This window comes from Macrobrachium nipponense, chromosome 3 (assembly GCF_015104395.2).
Source record: "Macrobrachium nipponense isolate FS-2020 chromosome 3, ASM1510439v2, whole genome shotgun sequence".
NCBI classification, from domain to species: Eukaryota; Metazoa; Arthropoda; class Malacostraca; order Decapoda; family Palaemonidae; genus Macrobrachium; species Macrobrachium nipponense.
In genome coordinates this window covers 34,608,742-34,623,956 of record NC_087202.1, presented here as the reverse complement: position 1 = coordinate 34,623,956, position 15,215 = coordinate 34,608,742, and positions in this window count along the sequence as shown.

The window sequence follows — 15,215 nt, the reverse complement described above, 5'->3', positions numbered from 1 at the left end:
TTACCTCCTATGTTCGCTGAGAGAGGGAGCGGGATTACCTATTTGCGGAGAATCCAAGTATTTTTGAAAATTATATTATGGATCGAACTTACAAATTCTTTACACCAATCATAATTTCTACAAATAATGAATCAAATGGATCCGTTGTTACCTCAGTAACCTTTGTTTCATTTTATTCCTTGTCGAAACATGAAAATATTCTTATAATCAACACACGTTACAAAAATTGGTGAAGGAAAAAGTCTTGCATTTTGTCTCACGGAATACAATTTCTGCAACATGAACGTAGCTGAAAAGTCCTAGTCTTATATCCTCACTCACCATCCACCTGCTAAAGGTCATCCAACGGAGGTTACAAAATAAATACTCGTATGAAGGCAGAGGGTTTTTTTTTTTTTAACTAAACAAAACTTTCAAATGCTGCCAAGTCCGCAATGTATTATATATACGATAGTCTGGGTATAAGAAAGACGACATTCGTATTACATCTCTTGACATCAGGGTTCTGGGAATATAAATTCGCAGATTTCTCAGAATATTGATTATTCCTAACATGAAACGATCAGAGAGAGTTGTCTGTACTACTCTTAAATATATGGAAGTGAAGTAAGCAGGGAGAATGAGAATCCTGGGAAAAAAGGTCAAGGTTATTAATGACCTGTTTTCATGACGTAAAGAAGAACCGATTCGGTGAGATATGTGAGGATAAGTATTAGGGGTAAAAAGTTTGGCGTAATTTTACTATGATGGTTTATTCATGTGGAAAAAATGGGGGACCAAAAGTCGCTGAACAAATGAACAGTATAAATCGAAAGTATGAGGAGGGACAATGAGACGAGAATAAAAAGCGCTGGGCCAACTGCATGCAGAATACATGAAAGTGTTGCTGCACCTGAAATGTTTCAACATTCAAAAGATCATGCAAGGGATTCAACGCAATGCTGACAAGCAACGAAAGTTTTCTGCACACGATTCAGCAGATAAAAGCTAAATGTAGTTTTAGCAGTTTTCCTTTCTTTTTATCTAGAGTTACCCCATGTAACATTTATATTTATCTACGTACTCATACAAATACACACACGTGTATATATACATATACTATATATATATATATATATATATATATATATATACATATATTTGAAATGATTTATCTCTTATTATTTCTGATATAAACTTTATTATTTGCTTCTGCATTTATTTATATACTAGTTACTATTCCCACTGCCTACTGGTGCTTCCGTGTTCCTAAAGTACAACTCTCCTAATCCGGGTTTGATACATTGCAATATCCAACTTTAACTCCAATGTCTTACGACCAATGGCACTTATCAGAGGCCAAATCACATAGTACCTCATAGGTTGAGGGGCTACGGTACAGCTCAAGATCTTAGAAAATAAAGGTGACACGAAGAAAAATAATTTCTTGACAGAGTAAATAACCTCTAAACATTCATATATCTAAGCTCCTTCTACATTCTGCAAAGCATTTGTTGCCCGTATAGTAACTTTTATCTCAAGTAAACTTATAAGGGTAATATATATTTACATGTTAAGTTTTGGGTCATATGCTAGTTGCAATAATCGTATTATCCCAGAACACAACCAATTTCTATTTTCTGAAATTCAGAATTTACGATTAATCTACGCCTGTCATTTTTCCCACAGGTACCACGCCCACCTGATCGGGATATCGATTCACTGGGAAAATCAGTTCTATTCCATCCCTCCAAGATCAAACTCAAAAGACTCATATATCAAAATTATCGTATTTCATGCGTGGGAAATATCGAGGTCTCTGATCATTTGCATAAAAAGTATTTGCTCTGTATTCACTTATCCTGAAATTACCAACTTATCAATAGAGATCATATTTGAATAAAAAAGAAATAAATAAGTACGTACTCCATTATGGCTTACAAAAGAGCTTGTCTAAATCGAAGAAAATTGAAATAAAAGTTAAGCTTACTAAATATCACATTACTCATATCACACTAGATACGGGGAGTATGATAAAAATATGAAGAGAGTCTGTTAATCATAAAGTGAAATTACGTCCAAAAGGAAATCAATGCAAATTTCTGGCAATGACGAAATGTTATCGGAGGATGAGCTGCAGATATCCGATACCATCATCCAAAACAATTAAAATACCTCTGCATGCAAATAAGTCAACAAATTAAACTGAAGAGAAGGATGCTTCTTGTAAAACGTTGGGGGATTTGACATAACTATGTATAATTAAGAATATCAGTTCAACAAGGAATAAAAACAATAATTGAGAGGAAAGACAAAAGCACTAATCAAGGGGGAAGGAGGAGGAAGAAGGGTATGTATACATCCATATACGCGCACACAGACGGTGTATATATATATATATATATATATATATATATATATATTATATATATATATATATATATATCAATAAATCAATAAAATCAATTCAATCATATCCTATACCACTACGCCATCACATGCTACAACCCAGTCCGGTGTATCTCGTAGTACTATATATTCACTGTCTTCTATACACATTGCCTAGCCACTTCCGGAGAGAGAACCAAACATACTCATCGATCGGCTGCCCACCCGTTACTTCTCTAATACTGTTATTTGATATGGTATACCTCCCATTAATTCATAATATTCTTCTGAGCGCCTTGTTGGCAAATGCTAAGAATAAATACACATACACACATACTATATATATATATATATATATATATATATATATATATATATATATATATATATATATATATATGTGACATATATAAATGTGTGAGTGTATTTATGTAATTATGTGTATGTGAACTTTAACCATAAAAGAACTTCACGAAGTTTTGATAGGAGTTAAGGAAAGTAGCAGGACGCTGGGCAAGAATAAATGTTTACCTAATCCTCCCAGAGCTCTAGAGGGGAAGCAATCTTCATTTTTGGTGTTGGTTCATTTGCAAATTACAACATATCACGACTCTGTTGCAGAGCGAATAGAGCCCGCGTTTATTTCATGAGATCGTTTACCCTTCGTGTCAACAACAGAAGAGGAACTCCAGGGGGAAGACACCCGAAAAGAATAGGAAACTCAATAAAAAAAAATTAAAAAGAATCCAGCGCAGTTAAAAATAGAAGCCCAATCAAGTGAAGGAATTGTAATTATCTTGATCTATGCAAAATAGAAAACGATAAATTTAACCGTTTTAGCATATCGTATCAAAATTAATGTCACAGTACATCTGATGATGAAAAATCTAAATCAAAATTGAAAAATTAAAATGGAGCATACAATATAAAATCTACAAAAAAACTTTTTCATTATATAGAATCGTAGATTAGAAATTGCAATTAACAATACCGACGAATTCCCAAATCCAAATCCAATAATTAAATGAAAATTAACTCGTGATTAATTAGCAAGGAAAATTCAACGAAGTGAATATTCCATTATACTGCGGTAAACGGGCGGGCTTCTAAGCAATGTTTTTATATATATATATATATATATGATATATATATATATATATATATATATATATATATATATATATATATATAACATGCACATACATACATACATACATACATACATACATACATACATACATACATACGTACACATACACAATGCTTGGCTGGAACTCCGCGATAGGTGTCTCTCCTACCCTCCGGAAGCCATACCTACCCACTCCTCCCCCACCCTTGGCCCGGACAAACCAAGTGGCTGCGTCATGTCTCCCGGGGAGGACAAACAATATTTGGTCCATGTAAATACATACATGCATACATACATACATTCATACATACATACACACACACATTTTAATTTGTCTGGGGTTAGGCCATTTCCGTGCTACCCACTCCATTGCTATATTTTTATACATCAAGAAATTTAGGATGTCAGGTGAGTAGTTTTGTACTAGCTGAGAAATTGCGTTCTTTTTATTCTCTAATTATTCAAACATTCTAGAAATATAAAACTACTAAAGCTGATCTCCTTTACCCCATCCCCTTCAAATCTCCTACTGGGTACTAGGTTATTCAAATTCTCTAAATCAGATGGTTACAGAAAACTAAAATGTTATTTACATTTCATCATTGTCTAGCCCATGTATCAACTCTCAAAAGGATTTTCCTTGACAGTTTCACATTATTCTATATGTAGATTTACTGGAAGTTTGTAATAATCTCTATTACGCAACGCAACCATCATTAGAAACGCAGAGCTATACAAGATTGATGAAGTTCTAGATTACGTGAGGAACGGAATACATAACGTTCCAATTTATCGGAAAACATTCTGTGATATTTATAGCCAGGTTGGTGACGTTAAAATCCCCACCGAGTCCTAATCATTTTCTAAAAATTTTACACTTAAGAGACTGACGTGAGAAAAAGGAAAACTCTCAGAAAATACAGTTAATTAGCTGGCCATGAGGATGGAAGGTATAGGTTGATCACCATACAAGTATATATGTACACTTGTACGTCATCATCATTGTTTGTTTGTTTGTATGGTGTTTTTACGTTGCATGGAACTAGAGGTTATTCAGCAACGGGACCAACGGCTTTATGTGACTTTCGAACCACGTTGAGAGTGAACTTTATCATCAGAAATACACATCTCTAACTCCTCAAAGGAATGGCCGAGAATCGAACTCGTGGCCACCAAGGTGGCAGGTCAAGACCATACCGATCACACCACTGAGGCGCTCTATATCATCATCATCATCATCATCATCACTGCAACGCAACCCAGAAGGGTCTCTGTGAAATTCCGCTGCTCTGGTATTTCCTATGCTTTCACTTCTACAAATCTCCACACATCTCCAGCCTTCTGTTCCGTAGTCTATCAAGTAGGACTGGGTCCTCTAACTCTTCTGGTGGCCAGTACAACCCCACGTCCTATTCACTCAGGGGTGGTAAGAAGAACATGCCAACGCCATCTCTAAATACCTTTCATTACTTCATCTACATACGAAACTTCCATAATCTCTTTTAGTAAAGAGTCGAAATCAACTTGCATTTCTCTTGACAGCTCAGAATAAAAATCCCAGACAACCCTGTATCATATCGAAGATTCATACGTGCGAATTCTGGCCAGGGTAGATGCAATTATCATATGCAATTCCGCACCACATAAAATTCTGCTGAGATTGTCATTCTCTTGTGACGCTCTATAGATTATTCCTCAGGCATATGAAAAGGGGTTGTGAAGATTTCTGCATGAACAATGACAAACTAAATTATTATTACATGGGCAACTTTGATGTAAAAAGGTAAAATATTATCTATCATCACATGAACAGGTTAAAAAGCGTTTATCAACATGACTGATCCTTCACAAGGAGATATGACAGACATGAACACAGAAATATACTTTTCACCTTCTAAAACGTTAGAATATCTGATATTCTTACGATAAAATTTGGCATAATTCATCCTTTTCAATATTATTACACTATTACTATTATTTCTCTTGCAAACGCTTTAACACTAATGCTACCGTTCCTAAAGACGTTGTATTACAGCTCAATTTTCCTCTTCGACTGTATTCCATAACATCAAGCGTCGTAAAACCAATAGCATTCACACAATTGTTATAACAAAACTTCTCTTAGCAAATCAAATGGAAAGTAATGGAAAATAACAGTGGTGGAGAAGAAAACATAAAAAATTACACAACAGACGAAATATTTTCTGGTAAGAAATTTAATGATAACTATACTTCCAAAAATACAAATGATAACTAACAGCATTTTTTTTTTCTAAAACTATTCTGAGTAGCTTACTTGCAAAGAATATATAATATCTGCTTTCTCTAAAAAAAAAAATGGTATATATAACTGCCCCACCAACAGGGAAGATTAAACCGGGGACAAATAAGACCATAGCAGACATCACAAATATAGAGTAATAATTCGTCTTGACTGGAAAGTGTAAAAATGAAAGTTTTGAAAATTAAAGTTTTGAGAATCAAACAATACTAACTGTAATGTATGCAATGATTTCTTATCCATAAAGCAAGGCTATAGCTACCTTGGCAACGGAGGCCCTTTCAGTGAGGGCAGGAAGAACCGAGCCTCTTCCTCCGGTCTCCAAACACAGGTCCTTCCTCAAGTTGAGCCGATCGACCTACAGCTCGCAGAGTTAATTATGGAGGTCGGGACAAAGCAGCTTAAATGCCTCTGCATTTCGCTCCTTAACGAGGCCCAGAAATTAGACGGAAATGATGGCACTTTTTTCGACCCGCCTGAAAACAGATCCTCTCCGGCAGTAAGAGGCTTTGGGAAACAACGGAAGTTGTCATGAAACCGCCATTTTATTGAAGTCAAGGGTTGAAGCAGACGGTGTTGCTAAGAAATAATTAACCTATTGCCTCTCAAACTTCCAGGAGACTAAATAATTCGTTAAAACAGATCAATTCACAACCCTCAGTGTCAGAACGGTAGAAATTCCTTGCTTACTGAGAGAAGGAGGAAAAGAGATTACTTCCTAATAAAAAGTGTTTTTTTTTTCAGGCTCACATTTTAGCGTATCCATGTTCGTAGAACATCTCTTGACATCATGAAATGACTTACTGAGAGAAGTGTCTGTATATTCTTAAATATGTGGAAGTGAAGTATGCAGGTAGAATGAGAATCCAGGGAAAAAAGGTCAAGGTTATTAATGACTTGTGTTCCTAGCATACAAAGCTTAAGAATAACTGACTGGGTGAGAGATGTGCAGACAAGTATAAGAGGTAAAAAATTTGGCGTGGTTGTTTTGAGTTGGTTAGGTGATGTGGAAAGAATGGGAGACCAAAAGTTGGTGAGCAGGTGAAAAGCATAAATCGAAAGCATAAGAAGGGTCGAGGAGAGGAAGATGAAAGCATTACTCGAGGCGTATGCTTCAACATCCAGAAGACCGAAATGCGTGCTATTCAAAGGTGAATGAACGAGGGTGTTGTGACTCCTAATAGTCCTTTTCTATAACTACATGAAAAATTTCCTACGCAAAGAGGTTCATTCACGATTCGGCAGTTTAAGTCTGAATGGAGTAGTGACAGTTCTGCTTTTTCTCTTCAGCTACTTTATGTTAGGAGGAAAACTCTCTAACGTTAATTCATACGCACTCTCACAAACACACTCAGATACAGACACATACACATACATACATACATACATACATAGGCTAAATACATACCCACAAACGCACAACGCACACCCTCACACATATATAATAAAAGGAACCCATGAGAACGCCAAAATACAGAAAGTAAGTATTATATTTCAGAGACTGCTGTGTCTCTCTTCAGGTAGGTAATAAATGGGAAGTAACAGAAAATGCGGTATTTACTATCATACCAAGACATCCATCCATAGGTAAGCCGTTTGACTATGTCACTCAGGTTGATAATTTCTATTTAATCCTCTTAAGCGTTGCCTTTAACCAACGCTTAAGAAGATTAAAGAGAAATTATCAACCGCGGTGACCTAGTTAAATGGCTTACCTGTGGATGGGTCTCTTGGTATAAATACCACCTTTTCTGTAACTTTTCTCATTCATTACTTACCTGAAGAGAGAGACAGAAGTCTCTGAAATATAGTACTTACTTTCTATATTTTGGCGTTTTTATGGGCTTTTATTAGGTAGAATTCTGTTGTAACAGAATATTTTTACCAACACACACACACAAACACACACAAACACACACTCACACAAACACACACACACACACACATACACACACCACAACAATCACTACATCACACACATATACACACACACACACACACACACACACATATATATATATATATGTAAAAATGTAATTCATCTTATATTCTTACATTTGGGTCTAATGCTCTGTAGTGACAAGCGTATCCAAAGAGTGTGAAGAATTCAAGAAATTAAGAAACCACCATGGTTGTTACACTTACATGCGTATTTGGTAAAAACTATATATATATATATATAGATATATATATATATATATATATATATATATATATATATATATATATATATATATAATATATATATATATATATATATATATATATATATATAATGAAAAGAACACAAAATGTAGAAAGAAAATATTTATATATCAGAGACCAGCTGTCTCTCATTTGAAGCAGGTAATGAATTAGAAAAGCTCTATAGAAAGAGTGGTGTTTATACCAAGAGGTCCACTGGTCAGCCGTCTAAGCCACCCTGGTTGATAATTTCTCATTAATCTTCTTAATCACTGGTTGGAGGAAGATTTATCAAGTATATCTGAATCCCAACCACTCTTCGAGATACTCATTGTTTCTTTCTCTAATCAAAGCTGATTCTACCATTTGGCTTTTGAACCGACAATTGCTGCTATAAGTTACACGTGACAAATTCCTGTTTATTCTGTTATTATGGTTATTTACGTAATTAATAATAGCTGACTTCTGTTGTCCATACCTAACTGAACGTTTATGTTGTATTAATCTATGGGGAAGTGATGTTTCAGTAAAGCCATTGTAAAATTGATCAAAGTCGAGGCAAGGGGTTTCATATGTACTCCTACCCTCTTTGGGGATTGGCTTTTGTTGGACGTTAATCGGGGATCTGGCTAAGGTATTTGGGTAGGTAAAATCATGAGGGTTAGAGTTTCCAAGTGCCAATGTCTTACTGCTGTCCAGGTGCGGGATTTTAATTTTTATTTTGTTAGGCGACTCTCTCTGGTCTTGTTTTGAAGGGGACGGTATAAGATTGTGTTCGTTTTATGAATTGCTTTCTCAATTATATAGTCAGGGTACTTAAACATTCTGAAGATTTCTGTCACATCGGCTGAAATATCAAAAATACTTTCAGAAGAATGTCTCAGGGAACAAGTCTTTCCAAAATTGTATGGATTCGGGAGATGGACACTGCAATCAAACCCCTTCCCACTCCCACACAAGACATTCCTAGAAGGAAGAATGACAAATACGAAGTGCAAAATCTTTCTACTGCGCAGAGTGATACATGAAGCTCGGTCGAACCTTCGTCTCCTCACTACGGATCACATGTACAGGTATCTGGTCTCACTTTGTTCTGACATTGCTGCCTATAACAGACCAACTCATTCCAATAGACTTTCCCACAAGTTAAATAAACTAATAAATAATAGCGCCTGGAATAATCTTGAGCAACAAGATAAATTTTACATATATCTAACACTCCTCTTACCTTAAAACCAACATTGGTTTATCTTTTGCCCTCATGCCAGACCGGAAAAATAATCTATATTTTATAGTGGCTTTCGATAAATTCATATATAACAAAAATTAGCCATCCGCTCGCTACAAAGGTAAGATGTTGTAATAAGTAGACTTTCACCTCGACAAAATTAACTAACTGCTTAGTGACACTAACACTAATGACTGTTTGACGTTTTTTTTTATTTTTTTTTTTTATTTTTTTTTTTAAACGTAACATTAATAGGCAAGGACAAAAAGACCACTGAAATACAGGAGAAATTTGAAGTCATTTATACAAAACTACCTTACTTTTATGGCCTTCCCAAAATCAGAAAGATAATCTTTCATTCAGATCCATTATCTCATGTGTCGGAGCTTTAAAAAAAAATTCTAAGTGGTCAGATGGTCTCCTTTCCCCTTTCTTAGGCACATTTTCTCCCAGTCACATCAAACATACTGAAGATTTCTGTCACAAATTCAGAGAAGCTCATATACCACTTCACAACATAAAACTTTTAAGCCTAGATATAGCTTCCTTATTCACTAAAGTATCAGTACAGGACGTTCTACAATTTTCGATTATGTTTATGTAATAACGTCTTTCCATTAGGGGGTTCATTCTATGAAAAAAAAATTCGGGCGCAGTAGGGGTAGTCCTTTAAGTCCTGTTTTAGCTAATCTATACATGGAATAATTTGAAACTACATTTATTAAATGCAATAAAACCTAAAGCCAATCTGTGGATGAGATATGTAGATGATATCCTAACATTTTGGGATAACAGGTAGGGCAATTTATATTAATTTCTTTCAAAATTAAATGCATTAGTCACCCGCATCAATTTAAAGTTGAATGGGAAAAAGACAACAAAATTCCTTTTCTTGATGTTTTACCAATTAGAGACACGACAGAACAAATTTACCATACACAGAAAACGAACATTTTCACTTTCATACATTCATTATTTTAGTTACCATGACACTTTTATCAAAACTGGTGTGGCCAACAATTTATTCTTAAGAGCCTTCCGGATTTCTTCCCAAATCTGTTGGAAAAGGAAATTGAGCTAATCCGTAAGCAATTTTTAAAGTACCCTGACCAATAATTGAGAAAGCGATTTATAAAGCGAACACAATCTTCTGCCATTAAAATCCCACACCTGGACAGGATTAAGACATTAACATAGACACTTGGAAACTCTAACCCTTTTGCTTTTACCTAACCAAAATACCAACAAAACCCAATCCCCAAAGACACAGGAGTATATGAAATCCCTTGCGTCGGCTGTGATCAATTTTACATTGGCTTTACAGGAAAATCACTCCTCCAGAGATTAATACAACATACCCATTCAGTTAAGTATGGACAACAGAGCTCAGCTATTTTTCACCACATAAATAACCATAATCATAGAATAAACTGTAATTTGTCTAGTATAATTTATAGCAGCAATTGTCGGTTTAATAGAGTAAGCTTTGATTAAAGAAAGAAACACAATAAATATCCCAAAGGGTGGTTGGGATTAGATATAATAGATAAAATCTTCCTCCAACCTGCGATTAAGAAGATTAAAGAGAAATTGTCAACTGGGGTGACTTGAAACGGCGGACCTGTGACCTCTTGGTATAAAAACTGCTTTTTCTGTAGCCTTTCTAATTCATTACCTTCCTGAAGAGGGAGAGAGAGCTGTCTCTGAAATAGAGTATTTACTTTCTATATTTTGGCGTTTTTATGGACTCCTTTCATTAGATGGAATTCTGTTTTAAAAGAATATATTTCACAGTCATCTAATATATATATATATATATATATATATCTATATATATGATATAAAATATTACTATATATATACATACATATATATATATATATATATATATATATATATATAAATATATATATATATATATAATATATATATATATATATATATAATATATAATATATATACATACACTCACATACATACATACAGTGTCTGTGTGCGTGAGCGTAGCATTTATCTGATAAACGCACAAGTCTAAGGAAACATGTCGATAGGAATCTATGCGTGGCAACCTATATTATAAGTGGTTTTATTCATTTTTTTTTTTCTGCTTTTGTCACTCTTGTATGATAGCTGGTAACGATCAATCCTAAAAACACAAAGCAAATATGAACTTTCACACAATACTGAGTGTCTTACGAAATCATAAACTTTGCATTTTATTTCATCCATTACCCATACTCAGACTACAATAAATTACTTTAGACGAAAAAAGATTTTATTTCCAAAGATAAATTTGCATTTTAGACCATTATTACTCTTATATCTATGAGAAGTTCCACTACGTCTTGTAATACTTTGATACCCAACACTGTGTCTCATGAGACAAGCATCAACTTTCGAGTACCGGCCAGCTTCTGTGTCTACCATTACTTTAGAGCATCACCGTTTACGTAAAGTGAAACGGGCTTCCACAACTTTCCAAGAGAGGTGATGACATAGTAAGTAGTGCTAAGCAGGACGACATCATCCACCTCAGCAGAGGATGAATGATGACGCTCGGGGAAACGATAGCACTCTGTAACTGCAGGTACCGATACTAAATAGGGTAGTCTAAGTTCCCAAACGAAATGTCGATTACAGAAATGTAAAAACAGAAAACTTCCAATGATAGTCTAATTCGTATCACTGTGCTTGAGGAGGTCACCCACTGAACTGAAAACGAATCATTCTAGTTATAATTCACTCAATTAAATGAGCTGCTGTGAGACCCAGGGAAACATACGGTAAATAGCCACTTGGAGAACAGAAGGATCAAGATGCAGAGGAGGATCAGAAGAACGCGGAGAAACGTAAAAGAAAGAAAAAAGACAAGAAAAACAAGGGAGTGAAAGAAACAGAGTTCAAGAATGCCTTTAAAATACTTGGAGGAAAAACGTTAATTGATAGAAAAAGAATTTAAGCTATGTAATCCATTGAACTGACCCACAATGTCAACCGGAATAAGAGAACTGGGAATAAGAGTTGGCCATGGAATATTTAAAAGGACATCTGAATATCAGAACAGCTCCCAGATGATGGCACCAGAGACCTGGACACAAATAATTGAGGAGGAAGTGAAACAGCTGTCACGGAGGAAACTGGAGAGGAAGGGTAGTGGTGTAGGGGATGAGTAAGATAATGAATAAGAGAAAATGGAGCGAGAATGGGAGATGAAAGACGACCATTAAAATTCTCTCACTGTTAATAATACCAGCGATATGCACAATTAAACACCCTGAACAATGTAAATTACTTTCCACATTTTACAATAGTAAAGGTCGACGAGGTGGCAATCTGGTGTCAGATTCAAGCCCCGGCAGGGAGAAAATAACAAACAGAAAAAAAGCAAATAGAGCTTCTACACAAAGAAAGCGACAGACCTGCCGCTTGAAGGAAAAAGATTAAAAAAGTAAAAAATAGAAAAAGGAAGAAGAGAATTCGAAAGCCTAGCAGTACAAAGAAAGTAACAGCCAATGAGCTGTCTCATCCTAAAGGCGGTGTCGCAAGCACGGTTCCGCCATCTTTAGCAGATTTCCAAGAAACTTTGTACTAATTTACAATCATAATTTTTCTTATATGTGCTGAAGCAAAGCTGCTCAAGTTCTTGGCAGTGATAACGTGCAAGCGAGAACTTAGGTAACTTGATTACTCTCATCAGTTTGTGATAATCGGTGGCGTTAGTTCATGAGAATAAATAAGTCAATTATTGGCTACACGGTTCAAAGTATGGCCGCAATGCTAAAAATGTCGAAAAACAGATTTTTAAAAGAAATGCCCTCAATTATTGTCAACCTGTATTATTGGCAGGAATTTGGAATTTATCTACTTTCATGATATTCTTCAATAGAAAATTTGGGAAATTTTATTTTTACTGAAATCAATGTATTTTTACGGGATTCAAAAACACTGTGACATCATTGTCATAAACTCTGCCAAACTTTTCCAGTTTATTTACTGGATTAATTCGGGTCTTGGCCCGACAGGATATTTAATGAACATGGTACAATTAAAAATTATCACAGAAAAAAATGCAACTACCACCCTGACGAAATTCTGATACTGCTGACATCCAGACAGGTGTACCACAATATTCCAACATTAAGAAAATCAAAGCTCTGAAGCGCGTCAAGTAACTCCCTGTGACCATTGTCATATTTTGCCGAGTTGACACACTGAATAATACAGAGGCAGAAATGTCTAACTCCGTTGGGGTTCATCCTTATGTCAAACTAACCCCACCAACAATAAAAAGATTGGTGGTACGTTTCCGAATCGGTTCGTTGGAATTTTCATCTGCGCCTAACTGTTGATTTAAAACCAAGGAAAGTGGGATAACGATAAATATTCCTGACATTCTGGCAACCGACGACCGAAAAATAAGTCACCATGTAACGCTGAAAAATTAATCTGTGGGACTGGGATGACAACGTTATTAATTTCTCAGCTATTATAAACTTGCAAACGAAACCAAGGCGAAACATAAGACCATAAGAGTATGAATCATTTATTGAAATTAACCAATTAGTACGAAGTCGGAGAGTATCAGTCGATCTAATCATGCAAGAAAAAGAGGTCGCCGACCGAAGAGGAGATAGACCAAATATTTCGAGCAGATCTGAGACTCTTTGGGCGTTATCAATCTGGAAAACGACTCGTCCCTAGGATCTACAGACATAAGCACACTGGAAAAGAATCAATATCTTTTTAAAGAACTTAGTTTTCTTAAAATAATCAGCGATGTACCTTAAGAAATAGGAAGACAAGGACTGTGAAGAGGAAGTAGACGGAGTTGGAAAAAGGTTGACTGAAATGAGATTCCATCTTCTTTATTTCAGTTTTCGACCTTGTTAAAATATGGGATGCAGGATCGAGAATTTAAAGTGGAAAGGAATAATTCGCTTCTAGAGTTACTTGGAAGTTTGGAGATCAGTAAACAGGACGGAGGAAAACGCTGTACAAGAGAGTCAGAGGGTTGGAGGAGAGAGATCATATTTTAATGTCGAGTTGTACCAATGTCACAGCCTCCGTCTTTTTAATATACTTCACTTGAGTAAAAAAAAAAAACCGCTATTTAAACAACTCCTCCCGGAAGTTCCATTGCCCTTCCGATATTCTTTAACCCAAAACAGCTATGTGAAGGCACAAATTTCCCACATTTAACGCAGAGACCGCCCCATACATTCTGGTTTAGCTACGTCCTTTCTGGATCTGTAAAAGTGTTGATATTTTTCGATATCTTCAGGAATGAGGAAGTAACCAGACATGAACTTTAACCACCAATTCCTTTATAGTTTGCTCTAGTACCTGAGCATTAAAGCAGGACATATCACTTTCTCATTTCCTCACTAATAACATTATAGGTTTACCACAAAGTTATGTTCATATATAATATATATATATATATATATATATATATATATATATATATATATATATATATATATATATTTATATATGTGTGTGTGTGTCTGTATGTGTGTGTGTGTGTGTGTGTGTGTGTGTGAGAGAGAGAGAGAGAGAGAGAGAGAGAGAGAGAATAATATAACTAAGGGGAAACTGAAGCTTAAGAATTGTTTGTGTAAATACCCAATTTCCTATTGACATTAGACACAACTCTGACATCCAACTTTACCTTTCCAAAGTGAAATAATGACAGTCATTATATTGGCACACTACAGTAACATAATAGTATTCCCTGAGTCATTTTAAATTTGCAGAAGTTAAGCATATCTTAGTTTTACCAGACCACTTAGCTGATTAACAGCTCTCCTAGGGCTGGCCCGAAGGATTAGATATTTTTACGTGGCTAGGAACCAATTGGTCACCTAGCACCGGGACCTGCAGCTTATTGAGGGATCCGAACCACAATAAATTCGAGAAATGAATTTCAATCACCAGAAATAAATTCCTCTGGTTCCGCGTTGGCCGAGCCAGGATTCGTACTTCGGACCACCGGATTGGCAGCCGAGCGCGAAAACCACCCATCC